This window comes from Amphimedon queenslandica, unplaced genomic scaffold (genome assembly GCF_000090795.2).
Source record: "Amphimedon queenslandica unplaced genomic scaffold, v1.1 AMPQUscaffold_13517, whole genome shotgun sequence".
Lineage (NCBI taxonomy): Eukaryota > Metazoa > Porifera > Demospongiae > Haplosclerida > Niphatidae > Amphimedon > Amphimedon queenslandica.
Genome location: NW_003546247.1, coordinates 436,936 through 450,320, shown reverse-complemented (window position 1 = coordinate 450,320; position 13,385 = coordinate 436,936). Strand labels below are relative to the sequence as shown.

Below are 13,385 nucleotides of genomic sequence, written 5' to 3'. Positions count from 1 at the left end.
ATTGTTCTCCTACTGTCCTGCTGTCCTATACTGTCTGGCTGTCCCACTGTCTTACTGTCCTGCTGTCCTATACTGTCCTGCTGTCCTATACTGTCTGGCTGTCCTGCTGTCATAGCCACTGTGCTGCTGTCCCACTGTCTTACTGTCCTGATGTCCTATACTGTCTGGCTGTCCTGCTGTCATAGCTACTGTGCTGCTGTCTCACTGTCCTGCTGTCCCACGCCACTATATTATTGCTGTCCTATTGTCCTGCTCTCTCATAATGATAATTGTCCTACTGGCTAGACCGGTAGACCCACCCATTATGATGATGGTTAGCATTACGTCATTTGGATACCTGGTACATGAGCAATGACCCAAAAATCTTTTGTCTATTGTGATCTTGTAATACTGTATATGTTCTTGGATACTTTAGTAATCTTTAAAAACCTTTATTATCAAACAAAGTCTTACAATCTTACCAGATATTGGATCATCATGACATCATATAAGATCTTAGGTCTCCAGTGATCTTGTAATATTGGCGATTGTTTAAAGATCTTTAATAACTTGATTATCAAACAAAATCATACAATCTTACCAGATATTGCATCATCATGACATCATACAAGATCTTAGATCTCCAGTGATCTTGTAATATCGCAAGATCATGGTTTCTTTAAACATCTTCAACAACTTGATTCTCAAGTACAATCTTACCAGATATTGCATCACTATGACATATGACATCAAACAAGATCTTAGATCTCCAGTGATTTTGTAATAATGCAAGATCATGGGTTCTTTAAAGATCTTCAAAAACTTGATTATCCAGCAAAATCTTACAATCTTACCAGATATTGGACAAGATCTTAGATCTCCAGTGATCTTGTAATAATGTATAATCTTGGATTCTTTAAAGACATTTAGAACTTCATTATGAAACAAAATATTACAATCTTACCAGATACTGGACAATCGTGTCATCACGTAAGATTTAGATCTTTAGTAATCTTGTAATAATGCATGATCTTGTTAAATTTAATGATCTTAAAAAACTTATTTTGAAACAAAATCTTTATGTTATACAAGATCTTGGCTATCATAAATAATTTTATGAATGTCAATCCAAAATAACCCTTAAAGATCTTCGAATCAAACAAGATCTTTGACAATGTAAGATTTCAAAAGATATTTCCATTGACATTTCATGCAAGATTCTTGTTAAGAATTTTCATGATCACATAAGATCATGCATTGTTGCAAGGATGCTTTATCATACAAAATCTTAACGCCCCTTGTAAGATCATCTAAGATCCTGCTAAGAAGTTTTATGAGGGCAGTCCTCTTACCAACTGCGAAGTTAAAAAGAGCAATTATGGCGATGCACTTGAGTTCATTGTGAGACCTATTACTGAGATTGAGCCTTCCCCAAGGACAATAGAAGTGCCTTTTCCAGAGAAAGCCAAAAACTGAGCATATCAGAAATATTGGATGCAGCATATGGTGTGTTGGACAATCTTGGCTGTAAAGTTATAGATTTAGCTCGTGCTAAAGTAGTACAAACTAGACGCTTACAAGAAGTCACCATGGCAGATCAAACAGGAACCATGAAGCTATGCTGTTGGGAGAAAAATGTGGATGAACTTAAGGAATATTCCACATATGATTTTAGAAATTCGTCTGTTGGAACATTCAGGGATGAGAAAACTCTCACACTAAGAGGGAATAGTTCATTCCCTCTAAGAACAAATAAAGATGATAATATTACAACACCGCAATTTGATATCAAGGATGTGGATATTTCTGATGTTATCAATGATGCCAGGATCATAGGGACCCAGTATTGTAATCTGTATTGGGGCTGCATTAGTTGCGGAAGCAAACTTGATTCAGTTGAACATGAGTTCTATAAATGCTTAAAGTCTCACATTGTACAAGAGAGATCCAATTATAAATTTCAAGCATCATGTAATATCCTGTTTGCATCTGCAGGTGGACATAAACTATTGAAAGCTTGTACTCCTGTAATCAAAAGTCTACAAGGAGACAGCATTGACAATCAAGCTGAACAGAGTCTTCTCAAGACTAAGCATCTGATGGTCGTAACATATTCAGAAAGAGACGATTACATTAAATCAATTGTTGTATCCTCTAACCCAGTTATGTAATGTATGCTTTCATTATTGTTTTTCATTTAATCTTTTTCTCATTTACCGTACTAACAATTTTTGCATATCAAATCAATTATTATTAAATTTAAGCTGCAATATTGCATTTGGTATTAAATACCATATAAGAATAAAAAACAAAGGATAATATCAAGTTGAGAATTATTGAAGTAATGTGATCAAATTTTAAAAAATAAAAAAAGGGGCAACTAAAACAATAATATAGTGGTATGATTCACTGCTTTTCTCATGTAAGCAAATAAAGAAAGTTTAATATGAAAGAGGGAGGCAAAATAGAAAGCCGTTAAAGAAGAAAAATACTTTATTAATTTACAATGGTAATAATAATAATAACAATAATTATAATATGGCCGCCTGCAAGTGTTGCCAGTGCAACGGTGTTATGGCCAAATGCGTTTGTTGTACCTGCTCGAAACGAAAGTAGCCATGCCCTTTGTGTTTTCTTGGGGAAAAGGGAGGCTGTCAGAATCCTTTTGGCTCCGGCAATGGGCCTGCTGTCTCCCCTGCTTCGTCGCCACGTGGCAGTCCTTCTTCCTCCGTGGACTCTGACCCATTACCCTTGACCTCTAGTGGAAGTAGAAATGCCCCACGACCACAGCCTTCCCTATCAGCTGTTCTGCACTCTAGTTCGCCTATCCCTACTCCTTCCCTACCTTCTTTCTCGGAGATTTGCAGTCTACAAGTTGCGACACTGTACCATGTCCCAAAAGCTGTTAGGGATCGTTGGGCTGACATCCTTTCTTTTCCTCTTAGATCAGTAGTGGACTGCCCTGTGAATCTGGAGGTCTGGAGTCATCTCTTTATGCTCCCAAAGTGCATCCTTTTTCTTCCTCGTTCTAAGGTTCGCAAGAAAGTTAGGTCCCTTGTCTCTCTCATCAAAGAGCGTGTTAAGGCCTGGAAGGATGGCTCTTTTTTGGACCACTGGGAGAAGGCCAGTAATAGGACCTCCTCTATTGTCACCTGTCAGTCATCTTCCCATAGTGCAAATCGAGCCCGAGCAGCCGTACAAATTGGCCACCTTCGGAAAGCTCTCCAGATCTTGAACTCACCCCTCCAGATGAGGAGTCCTACGCCTCCATGCTCTTCAAGCACCCTCAAGGCTCTCATCTCCTCCCCATCCCTCCCCAACCCTTTGTCTTTCTCTACCTTCAATTTCTACTCCTCCCTCTTCTCCTCCCTCACTTCCTTTTCTCCCAACTTCTCAGCCCTCACTTTCCCCCACTCTCTCTCCTACTCTTTTTGATTTACCTCCCGCCTCATCCTCTCCTCTCTCCCTTCTTCCCTCCCCTCACCCACCCTCCCCCCCTCTCCTTCCTACAACTTTTTCCTTTGTCTCTCCTCCTCTCAATTTATCTCCTCCACTTCCCTCTATTTCTACAGGTGTAGTCTCTAAATCGGTCCTGTCTTTCCTTCCTAATTCAGCTCCTGGTCCTTCAGGTCTCCGCCCTAATTATCTTAAGAAGGGGATTTGTTGTCCCTCCCCTTCCACTGCTGCCAATTTCCTCCGCCTTATGCAACTCAATGCCCTTATGACATCTAGTCTTTACCCTCAGGCGATTGCCCCATTTTTATGTGGAGCTTCTCTCCTTGCTTCCCGCAAAAAATCTGGTGGTCTTCACCCAATTGCGATAGGAGAGGTCTTTCGGCATTTGGCCTCTAAATGTATTGTCTCTCTTGTGACTCCACATATTGAGAGTATTTTCCACCCATACCGAGCAGGAGTTGGCTCTCCAAACAGTGTGGAGGCCATTGTTCATTCAGTTAAGCTCCTTGTTTCTGATTCAGACATTCTTTCTATCTCTAGGCATTGCTTACTCATAGATTTTACTAATGCTTTTAACTGTATAGACCACACTGCTTTGCTTCAGGAAGTTTGCTCTCATCTCCCATCTCTCCCACTGGGTTGAGTTCTGTTATGGGTCCGAGTCTAACGTCCAAAGCACACCATTTGTAGTCGCTGTGGGGTTCAGCAGGGAGACCCATTGGGTCCCTTTCTTTTCTCTCTGCTCCTCCACCTTCTGGTGAAATGGATTGCTCAGGATGTTCCAGGCCTCCTCAATGGGTGGTATTTAGATGATGTGGTTCCTTTAGTCCTCCTGAGGATCTTCGCTCTGCTTTGGCCATCATCAAGGAGGCAGGTCCTTTATTTGGGTTGTCCATGAATCATGCCAAGTCTCATTTTTCTCTTGATCCCTCAATCTCTCTCCTGTCCTCTCTGTCTGGTATCCCAGTTTCTTCGAAAGGATTTGTCTTTTTTGGTGCCACTGTGGGTCCTGATTCCTTTTGCTAATCAGTAGTTGCTAAGAGAGTTGACAAAATCAAGTCCCTGATCTCTATGCTTCCGTCTCTCGAAGACCCCCAATTCGAATTTTCTCTGCTGCGTTCTTTCCTCACTTTATCTAAGTTCTTGTGTGCTTTGTGAACCTCCCCACTCTCCATGACTGCCAACAATTTGACTCTGTAGTGTTTGATGCTCTCTCAGACCTCATTGGAGGTTCGGTCTCATCCTGGGCTCAGCAAAAGGAATCCCTTCCCATCCGGCTAGGAGGCTTAGGACTTAGACCGGCTGGGGTACACGCTGCTGCTATTTTTCATAGCTCTGTTGATGCCTGCAGAGACCTCATTCACTCCTTGCTAGCTCTGTCCATGCCTGCAAAGACCTCATTCACTCTTTGTCTGGCATTTAGTTCCTTCCTCGTACTTTTCTTCAGCCCTTGCATGTTTTGTTCAGGATTGGGATGGTCCCCCATCTCCTCTTTTCATGATTCTGAGGTTCCTGTCTCCCAGAAGTCTTTCTCCCGTATTATTGACAATTCCCTATTAAAAGGTCTTCTGTCCTATGCTTGCGGCCCCAGATTTCGTGCTCTGGCTTTATCATCTAGCCTTCCAAGTACTGGTGACTGGCTCACAGCCATTCTCTCTCCCAATCTGGGTCTTCATATTCTGGGGCCTGAGTTCCTCACTTGTGTAAGGTACTGGCTTGGTGTACTTATCTTTGCTCCTGATCAGGATTGTCCTATTTGCCTCAGACCAGCAGATCCTTTTAGCAATCATGAGGTGTCTTGTGGTGGCAATAGTGACAGGATTTCATGGAACAATACCCTGAGGGATATTATATTCACGACTGCTCAGTCGGCTGCTCTCTCTCTCCCTGGAAAGAGGTTTCCTCTTTAGTGCCTGAATCATCTGCTAGATCTGCTGACATCTTTATCCCATCATGGTCTCTTGGATGCCCAGCAGCTTTGGATGTCACTGTTGTGTCTCCAGTGCAGCAGCAGACCCTCTCACAAGCTGCCTCAGAGCACAGGTATGCCCTTCTTGTTGCTGAGGAACGCAAGAATGTTGTGCATTTAGAGGGGTGTCGTAAGATTGGTGTCATCTTTCAGCCTGTAGCTGTGGAGTCTCTGTGATGTTGGAGTAAGGCAGCCGTTTATGTGTTCCGCACCATCACTGGTCATCTAGCTTCTCGCCTGGGGCTAGATCAGTAAAAGGTGTCCCTACATCTAATCCAGAGACTTTTGGTCGCACTGTGGCGCACTAATGCTCACCTGTGGTTGAACCGCTCCCCTATCCTTCCACCCAATGTGGATGGGCAGGTCTTACTCCTTCTTCCTTTGTTATTAGTTTTTGTTAACACATGTATAGTTTCTTTGTTTTACTTTTATTGTATTTTTTCCTCATAGGGCCTTCCCTTTCCTCTCCTTTTTTGCTTTTCTCTATAATTAGCTCTAATTAGTTTTTGTTTTTGGGTTCATTATATTAATAATAATAATAACAATAATGATAATAATAATAACAATAATAAAAAGATGGCGGATCGTTGCTGCTCCTGTTATAGTAGTCGGTCTCGTTGTATTAGGTGTTACTGTGATCAGAACCATCAGTTGGGTGTGTCTTGTGACGCAAAGAGGCTAGGTACCTGCCACAACTTACCATCAAGGCAATCACTAGCCCATTCTCCTTCACCACCGCAGGAATCCATTCATCTTTTTAGTTCTACCCCCGATCTTTCTTCCATAAGTGCGTCTTCTCCAAGTGCTGGTTCCTTTGTTCCCAACACTGAGGACAGGGATACTAGCCTGGAAGGTGACACTCGTGTTTTACAACAGAGTGAAGTCCAGAACCTTCTGATGGAGGCTTGTGACACTTCCGAAAACTCTTTCACCATTAGTCTTGAATGATCCTCCCGGTGGCACTCTGTCACTCAACTAACAGGTTCTCATTACTTTGTGCCTATAGGTGCTGTGGGTCGACATTACATTGCATTGCTAACTGAGGAAATCAAGCAACTGCCTTAACAAATTCACGCTTCTGAGAGACTAGTTGTTTTTAGTTCTGTCATGCTACAAAAAGACAAGATGGTTAAGAGTGCTAAAGAAGTCCCAACGTATCATTGACAGACGTCTATCAATGTGGTCAGTAGAGAAATTTGATCTGCTCGTTCAAGAGGCAGTTAGATGTGATTGTTGTTTTTATTTGGCCCAGAAGAGACTGAGTAGCAACCAGTCTCCTGCTCATATTGCCTAGGTCTTCACCAGGCTGATTTTGTCGGGCAAGGTAAAGGCAGCTATGCAATGGTTGTCAGGTGAATTTCGACGTGGCTTATTACTCCATACTGACTCTGTGCAGCTACAGTTGATAGTCAGACCCGCTCCATTAAAGTTGTTAATGCCATGAAACTTAAACACCCGAACCTTAACTACCTTGCTCATTAACCTTACTGTTAGATACTGAACTTTCTCCTATTGAAGATATTGATATTACTGGCTCACACTTTGCCACTGCTGCTCACAGGATTCAGGGAAGTGGTGGTCTTGGTAGTTGTGATTCTTAACATTGGAAAGACGTTTCATTACGTTATGGCCCCCATAGCTCTCGTTGGGATGCAGTGGCTTCACTTGTTACTTTGTTGAGTAATTCCATTGTAGACTGGAACTTAATTAGAGCCCTTTTGGCTAATAGACTTATTGCTTTAGATAAACATCCCGGTATTTGTCCTATAGGTATCGGTGAAACACTCTGACATATAATATCTAAGGTTGTTTGTCTGATTACTAGGAATGATGCTGAGGAGGTGTGTGGTTCCAGCCAGTTATGCACTGGTGTTCAATGCAGCATTGAGGGAGCAATACACTATGCTAGAGATATGTTTAGTTCACGTGATTGGGGACTACTAATGGTTTATGCTAGGAATGCTTTTAACTCGCTCAAGCGTTCATCACTCCTATGGAATATTAGGATACTTTGGCCAAGGGCATCTAGATTTGTGTTTAATACATAATTACAAGAGTCACTCCCCCTGATTATTAAGGGATATGCTTAAGCTCTGTTTAATTGTGAAGGAGTGATTCAAGGGGATCCTTTGTCAATGTTCGTCTATGCAGTAGGTACTGTTCCACTTATTCAGACACTCAAGGTGTTCATCTCTACACTAACCCAGATATGGTATGCTGACAATGCCTCAGTTACTGGAGAGCTATCAGAGTAGTTTGATCATCTGCTATCACAAGGTCCTAAGTTGGGTTACTACCCAGAGCCCCACAAGAGTTGTCTTGTTGTCAAGGAATTAATGGTTCTTCAAGCTCAAAAGCTCTTTGGTGACCTGGGCATCAAGATCACTACTGGTAACCATCTTCTCGGCAGTGTCATTGGTGACATTAAGGGCTGTAAAGGTTTTGTTACTAAGAAGGTACAAGGTTGGATTAATTTAATTACTGTATTATCTGACATAGCTGTCACACAGCCACAAGCCGCCTACTGTGCCTATACCAAAACACTTCAGAATGAATGTACCTTTCTACAACATGTGACTCCTGACTGTCAGTCTCTGTTTACAGACTTGGGTCAGTTATATGCCTGTTTGGTCAAGAGTGTTCTACCAGTGACAAGTCATTGTTCTCTCCAACTCAGACTAGGAGGGTTAAGTATAAGGAACCCTGTTACAACAGCTGCTGCCCATTACACGGCTTCTAGATCAGCCTGTAAACAATTAATGCTGTTACTGGTGCTACTCCTTTCTCATCATACGATTACATCTGCCAAGTGCATTCTGCTAGGAAAGTCACTCACTATCTCGAAGGAAAGTGGATAATTCCACCTTCACCCACACTCTCTCTTCCCTAAATGATAATAAGAGAACTATCAAACGTACAAGGGACTGTCTATCCTCTTGGCGAAACGTTCTTCCTGTTATAAAAGACAACTTTGACTTATCCTGCAATGAATTTAGAGACGCTCTGTGTCTACAATATGCTAAACCCTTACTGAATCTTCCCCAAAGATGTGATGGCTGCAGTAATATTTTCACCACTTCTGATGCATTGGACTGTATGAACTTTCCGACATAATGGGATAAGAGATGTACTTTATGATATGTCTTCTTTGGCCTGGAGCCAGGTAATCAAGGAACCAGTAGCACGGAATGGTTTGGATGGTCTAATTGGAGACATCTCAGTACGCGGAGTCTGGCAGTCACAATCTACTACCATCTTTGATGTAAGGGTAGTAGACTCAGATGCTCTTCTTATACTGGGAAGCCACCACTACAAGACAGCAGAGAGAGATAAGAAGAACAAGTACTGAGAAGCTCGCAACTCAATCCACTGCAGCTTTACTCATCTTTGTAACAGTGGATGGTCTGTTTGGCCCAGAGACAAACACCTTCTTGAAGCGTATGGCTGACAAACTGTCTATCAAGTGGGATCGACCATACAGCACAGTCATTTACTGGATACACTAGACTTTCATTTGCTTTATGAAGGGCCACCAATTTATGTGTGAGAGGCACGAGAGCTAACATTCGCACCAATAATCTCGAGCGAATATTACTATCTATCCTCACCAGTTAACATTAAACTTATCAAATCTCACTATAGTCTTATTTCATTTTATTTTATTTATATTATGTTCTGCCTTATATTGCTATATTTTCTTGTCCACCTTATGCTGTTATATTTCTTGTTATAATAATAATAGTGATAATAATAATAATAATAATTATTATTATTATAATAGCATCCTTTTGGGTTTTTTTGTTTTTTTTTTCTTCATTTGGTTGGTTTTTATAATAATAATAATAATAATAATAATAATAACAATGATAATAATATTAATAATAATAACAATAATAATAATATTAATAATAATAATAATAACAACCACTACAATAATAACAAAGTAATAAAAAACGAAAACAAACAACAATGTTGACAATAAAAATGATTGTAGTAGTTATAATTAAAAAAGCAAAGGAGAGAAAGGGAATAACACATTACTCACATGGTTTGTTTTGTCATTCTATTGTTATCTATATGTAATGGATAGGGTCAATGTTACAAAGGATTAAATACACGGACATCAAAATAATGTTGTCTCAAACCTTTCTCTTCACACGCCATTCAACATTACATCAAGACCAGTGTTTTGATCACAATGAGCCATCTGAAGGGGGAAGTGTTCATTTATGAGTGGTTGCAGATGGGGTTCTACCTAAACATTAGAATAAACCTCAGATAATAATGTAGCAGTGATGTCACAAGCCTCATTATGGCAGATAGTTGTAAATCACATGCAGGGCATGACAAAGCATAGTCCAGGGAGAAACGCTGACCACACATACAGTCAGATGGAGCGTCAGGAATAATCCATCTTCACTGAAGAAGAATGGCATCTCCAAGAGCAAGATAGTGGAGGTGGAAATCCAGAAAGGTTAAGGGGAGAGTTGAAACCCAGTATGTTGCTCCTTTCTTAGTGCAATGATCAAGTGTACAACTTAATAATAATAACTAAAACGTAGAAAAATTACATGTAAAGAATCAATTCAAAATTTTACCTTATCAATATAGTCGAGATTCACTCTTTGTATAAAGAATAAGAAACACACTAAATAATGAGAAATACTGTGTATGTGACTTTGTCATTCAAAGCCTCTGGTCTCCCTTTCCTCTCTGTTTTTCCATCAAACTTAAATGTTGAGATGTAAAAGAGGGACAATGCAATGGTCCCTTAATGATTGATAATTTATCTGATTTCAATGATTCCTCCTAACCTACTAATCAATTTTATACTCTATAAAATATGGATAAATCCAATAAAAGTTGAATGCTGCAACAATACATAGCTCTAATCATTTGTCAAAAGCACATTCTTAATAAATTGTTTGCAATACACAAGCTTCATGTACTTCTACATGTAATGTACAAAAAGATGTAATATAATTTAGCATTCAATACAAATTACAAGTATTATATGCATAATACATGTGTACATGTACGATTATTAGTGTTATGTACACTTCCCTTTTGGTCTAATTTAATTCTTTACTTTATGCTAGTCTTCAAAAATGTTGTGCATAGGTCTCTTCTTGTTTTCTTGGAGAGAGGAGAAAAGATATTTCAGAGAGTGGAGTGAGAGTAAATGAGATTGTGAGAAATAGACACGATACACTCAACAACTATTATTCTTCATGGCTAAACTTTGTGTAAACAATGACATCATTTGTTGTGATAACGTACACTATATTGTAATTAATGCTATATACAATGTAATAGAGCAGTACTAACTAACAATACACTGTGCTGATTCAGCAATAATAGAGCATATACACAAAATGGCACAAAATAAGCAAATTGTATTACTTTAAAACTGAGGATGCACACATGTTTATGCTTACTGATTCAGATGAAATGATACTTGGTTGGTAACAGTGAAAACATAAGAGACATGTACTTGTTTAGCCATACAAGTACAATGAGAATAGTGGCTAAAATTCTATCCGTGTAGAACAAAAATTATGATTAGGTAAACTTAGCTATACCTATTTCATTCCTCATTTACTGACTCTAGTTTCCATTTTCCTTTCCTTTCCTCTATCCAAGTTATACATTACATTAGATTGTGTTGAATTGGTGAACGCATTGCCAAAAGTTACCAGATGAGAAGACATAGAAAGACAGAAGAGGTAGCGTGTGGCTGTTTAATGGGCTTCAAACCATAGGAACATAAATCAAAGAGAAAGAGCCTAGTCTAAAAGAATGGGAATTATTTAAAGGAAAGAGAGAAAAAAAATAGAGCATATCAGGTTACAAATATGATGCTTAACAAGAATTACAGTAATTCAATATTCTAACTTACCATAATCAGGTACAATTATAGAGGTAATGTGATGAGTGTAATCCAATACATGTACAATTGTATATGTATAATTATTGTTTAGATGACCTATTTAAAAAATGAACTATGTATAAAGAAACGAACAGACATGAATCATGCATAAATACAAAACTTGATGTACATTGTGCACACATTAAATTGCTAAATCATAAAACAAATGTATGTACATCTATAAAGTAAACTAAAATTTTAAGCAAAATCAAATTGAATTACGTGTATTATAATAGTGTACAAAAATACTTCTTTTTGTTGAATTGAAAATACAGTGACCACAGCAAGTAAACTTTTCTTTACGTTCCTAATAGAATGAAAAGATTGATAACCATCATTTGTGACCATAATTGACAAAAGGTACCTTATGGCGGATAGGAAAATTTGTCTTTATAGCCTTAAAAATCCAACTTCATGAGCTCCATTTATCATGAAACTACTCCAGTGGATGCAAAAAGTTACCATGTAACTTTCAGAAACAATGGTTGTCAAACAGAGCACTCACAGGTTGATATTTTTCATTATAATGATGAATTTAAGGTACTTTTGGATGAAATTTTAATATTTTTTTAATTGCTGCTATTTTATAGCAAAGAAAAAGTTGTACAACCTGTGCTATTTTTAAATTTTTACCATGCACTGTTTAGAAGTTATAGATCATTGAACTTTAAATATTTAAGAACATTCCTGCATAACTTTTCATACTTTATATGCCATCTTTGATCTTGTGTCATTTCTGGATACCTCCGTATATTATAAAACTGGCGGGAAAAATAAATTGCAAAGTGGGGTTAAGTTATGATGTCATATTAGTCAAACCATTAATAAAAATGGCCGCCAGTATGTATTTCCTGACTATTGTTCATTTAGCTGTTTCATCTGGTGAATGCACGCTCTACGAAGCTCTAAAGCTTGCAATCGTGGCATAATGAAGGCAAACACTCAATCAAGTTTGTATGCAGTGAATGCTTTTGTGATACACTGATGTTTGAAAGTGAACAAAACTCTATGAGAGATTGCAGCCCATTCTGCAAAACTTAAAGAACTTTTGCCAAGTGATGGAACATAAGTCAATAGAAAATAATATTATAAAAACAATCATATTACTAAAAATTAAAGTACTCTTATTATATTCAAGAATTCTTTACTCAGTTTTCAACCATTTTAAAAAGTTTAGTAAAGTTTATTGCATCTCACTATTGAGAAAAAAATTGAAAAAATTATATGTTGTAGAAAAAGTATAAAGGAAACAATTTGTGTTCCGAAAACTAAATTGTGCGTTCAGCCCGTTGTACCTTAAAAATCTGCCATAAGGTACCTTTTGTCAATTATGGTCACATTTATGTGTTAAATGACATCCTTACTAGACTATCTCCTCCTGCTTTTCTAATTACAAAATTTGTGTGTGCAAAGCTACCTAGTTTATGTGTAGTTACAAAGTGTGTGTAATGCATGTATTAAATATGTTCATGTGGTATGCCATGTTGTACCCCTTTAGAGTCACTGTACCAATGTAACTAACAGTGGTTACGGTACTTATATAAACCCCGGGCTCTATGCCAAAATTTGAAGAACCAATTCATTCAGGTGCATTGAGCCATTGGGGATTATGCACTATCATACCCATAAAGGGTAAAAGTGCTTAATAATAATATCATAGTGATAATGAACAAAAAATGGTGTCATGGTCACTATAATATGTATCTGACACTTCATTAACAAGGTCAGAAATCGATCTGTTATAGTAAATGTGATCGATTAGTCAGCTACGATCAGTAGTTTGCTCCTTTACAATTTCATTAAAATTGTGAAGTGTCGTAAAATTGATTAATCTGGTATCATAATTACAAGATAATAAATCAAAGTTAAAATGTCCAAGTATAAGTGTTGAAATCCAAAACCATTTACATGATCTCTTATGGCATTTACTGTACTAAGTAATGAATCCATAGTGCTACACACCCAAGAGTTACCATGCATGATCCGTGAATGATGGGTATCAGGCCTGGACCAGGTTTGATTCTATAACGGTCCAGCATCAACGGCCATCAC

At 38.5% G+C, this 13,385-nt stretch overlaps 1 long non-coding RNA gene across 1 annotated transcript; it reads right to left on the bottom strand.

Annotated features, from left to right (window-relative positions):
• Positions 1-10,406: 10,406 nt before the first annotated feature.
• On the bottom strand, positions 10,407-11,183 carry LOC109583702 (uncharacterized). The gene is made up of 3 exons (XR_002185673.1): positions 10,987-11,183; positions 10,843-10,940; positions 10,407-10,540 (listed from the first exon to the last, which is right to left on the bottom strand). It is a non-coding gene; the product is annotated as an uncharacterized LOC109583702 (long non-coding RNA).
• Between the last annotated feature and the right edge of the window lie 2,202 nt (positions 11,184-13,385).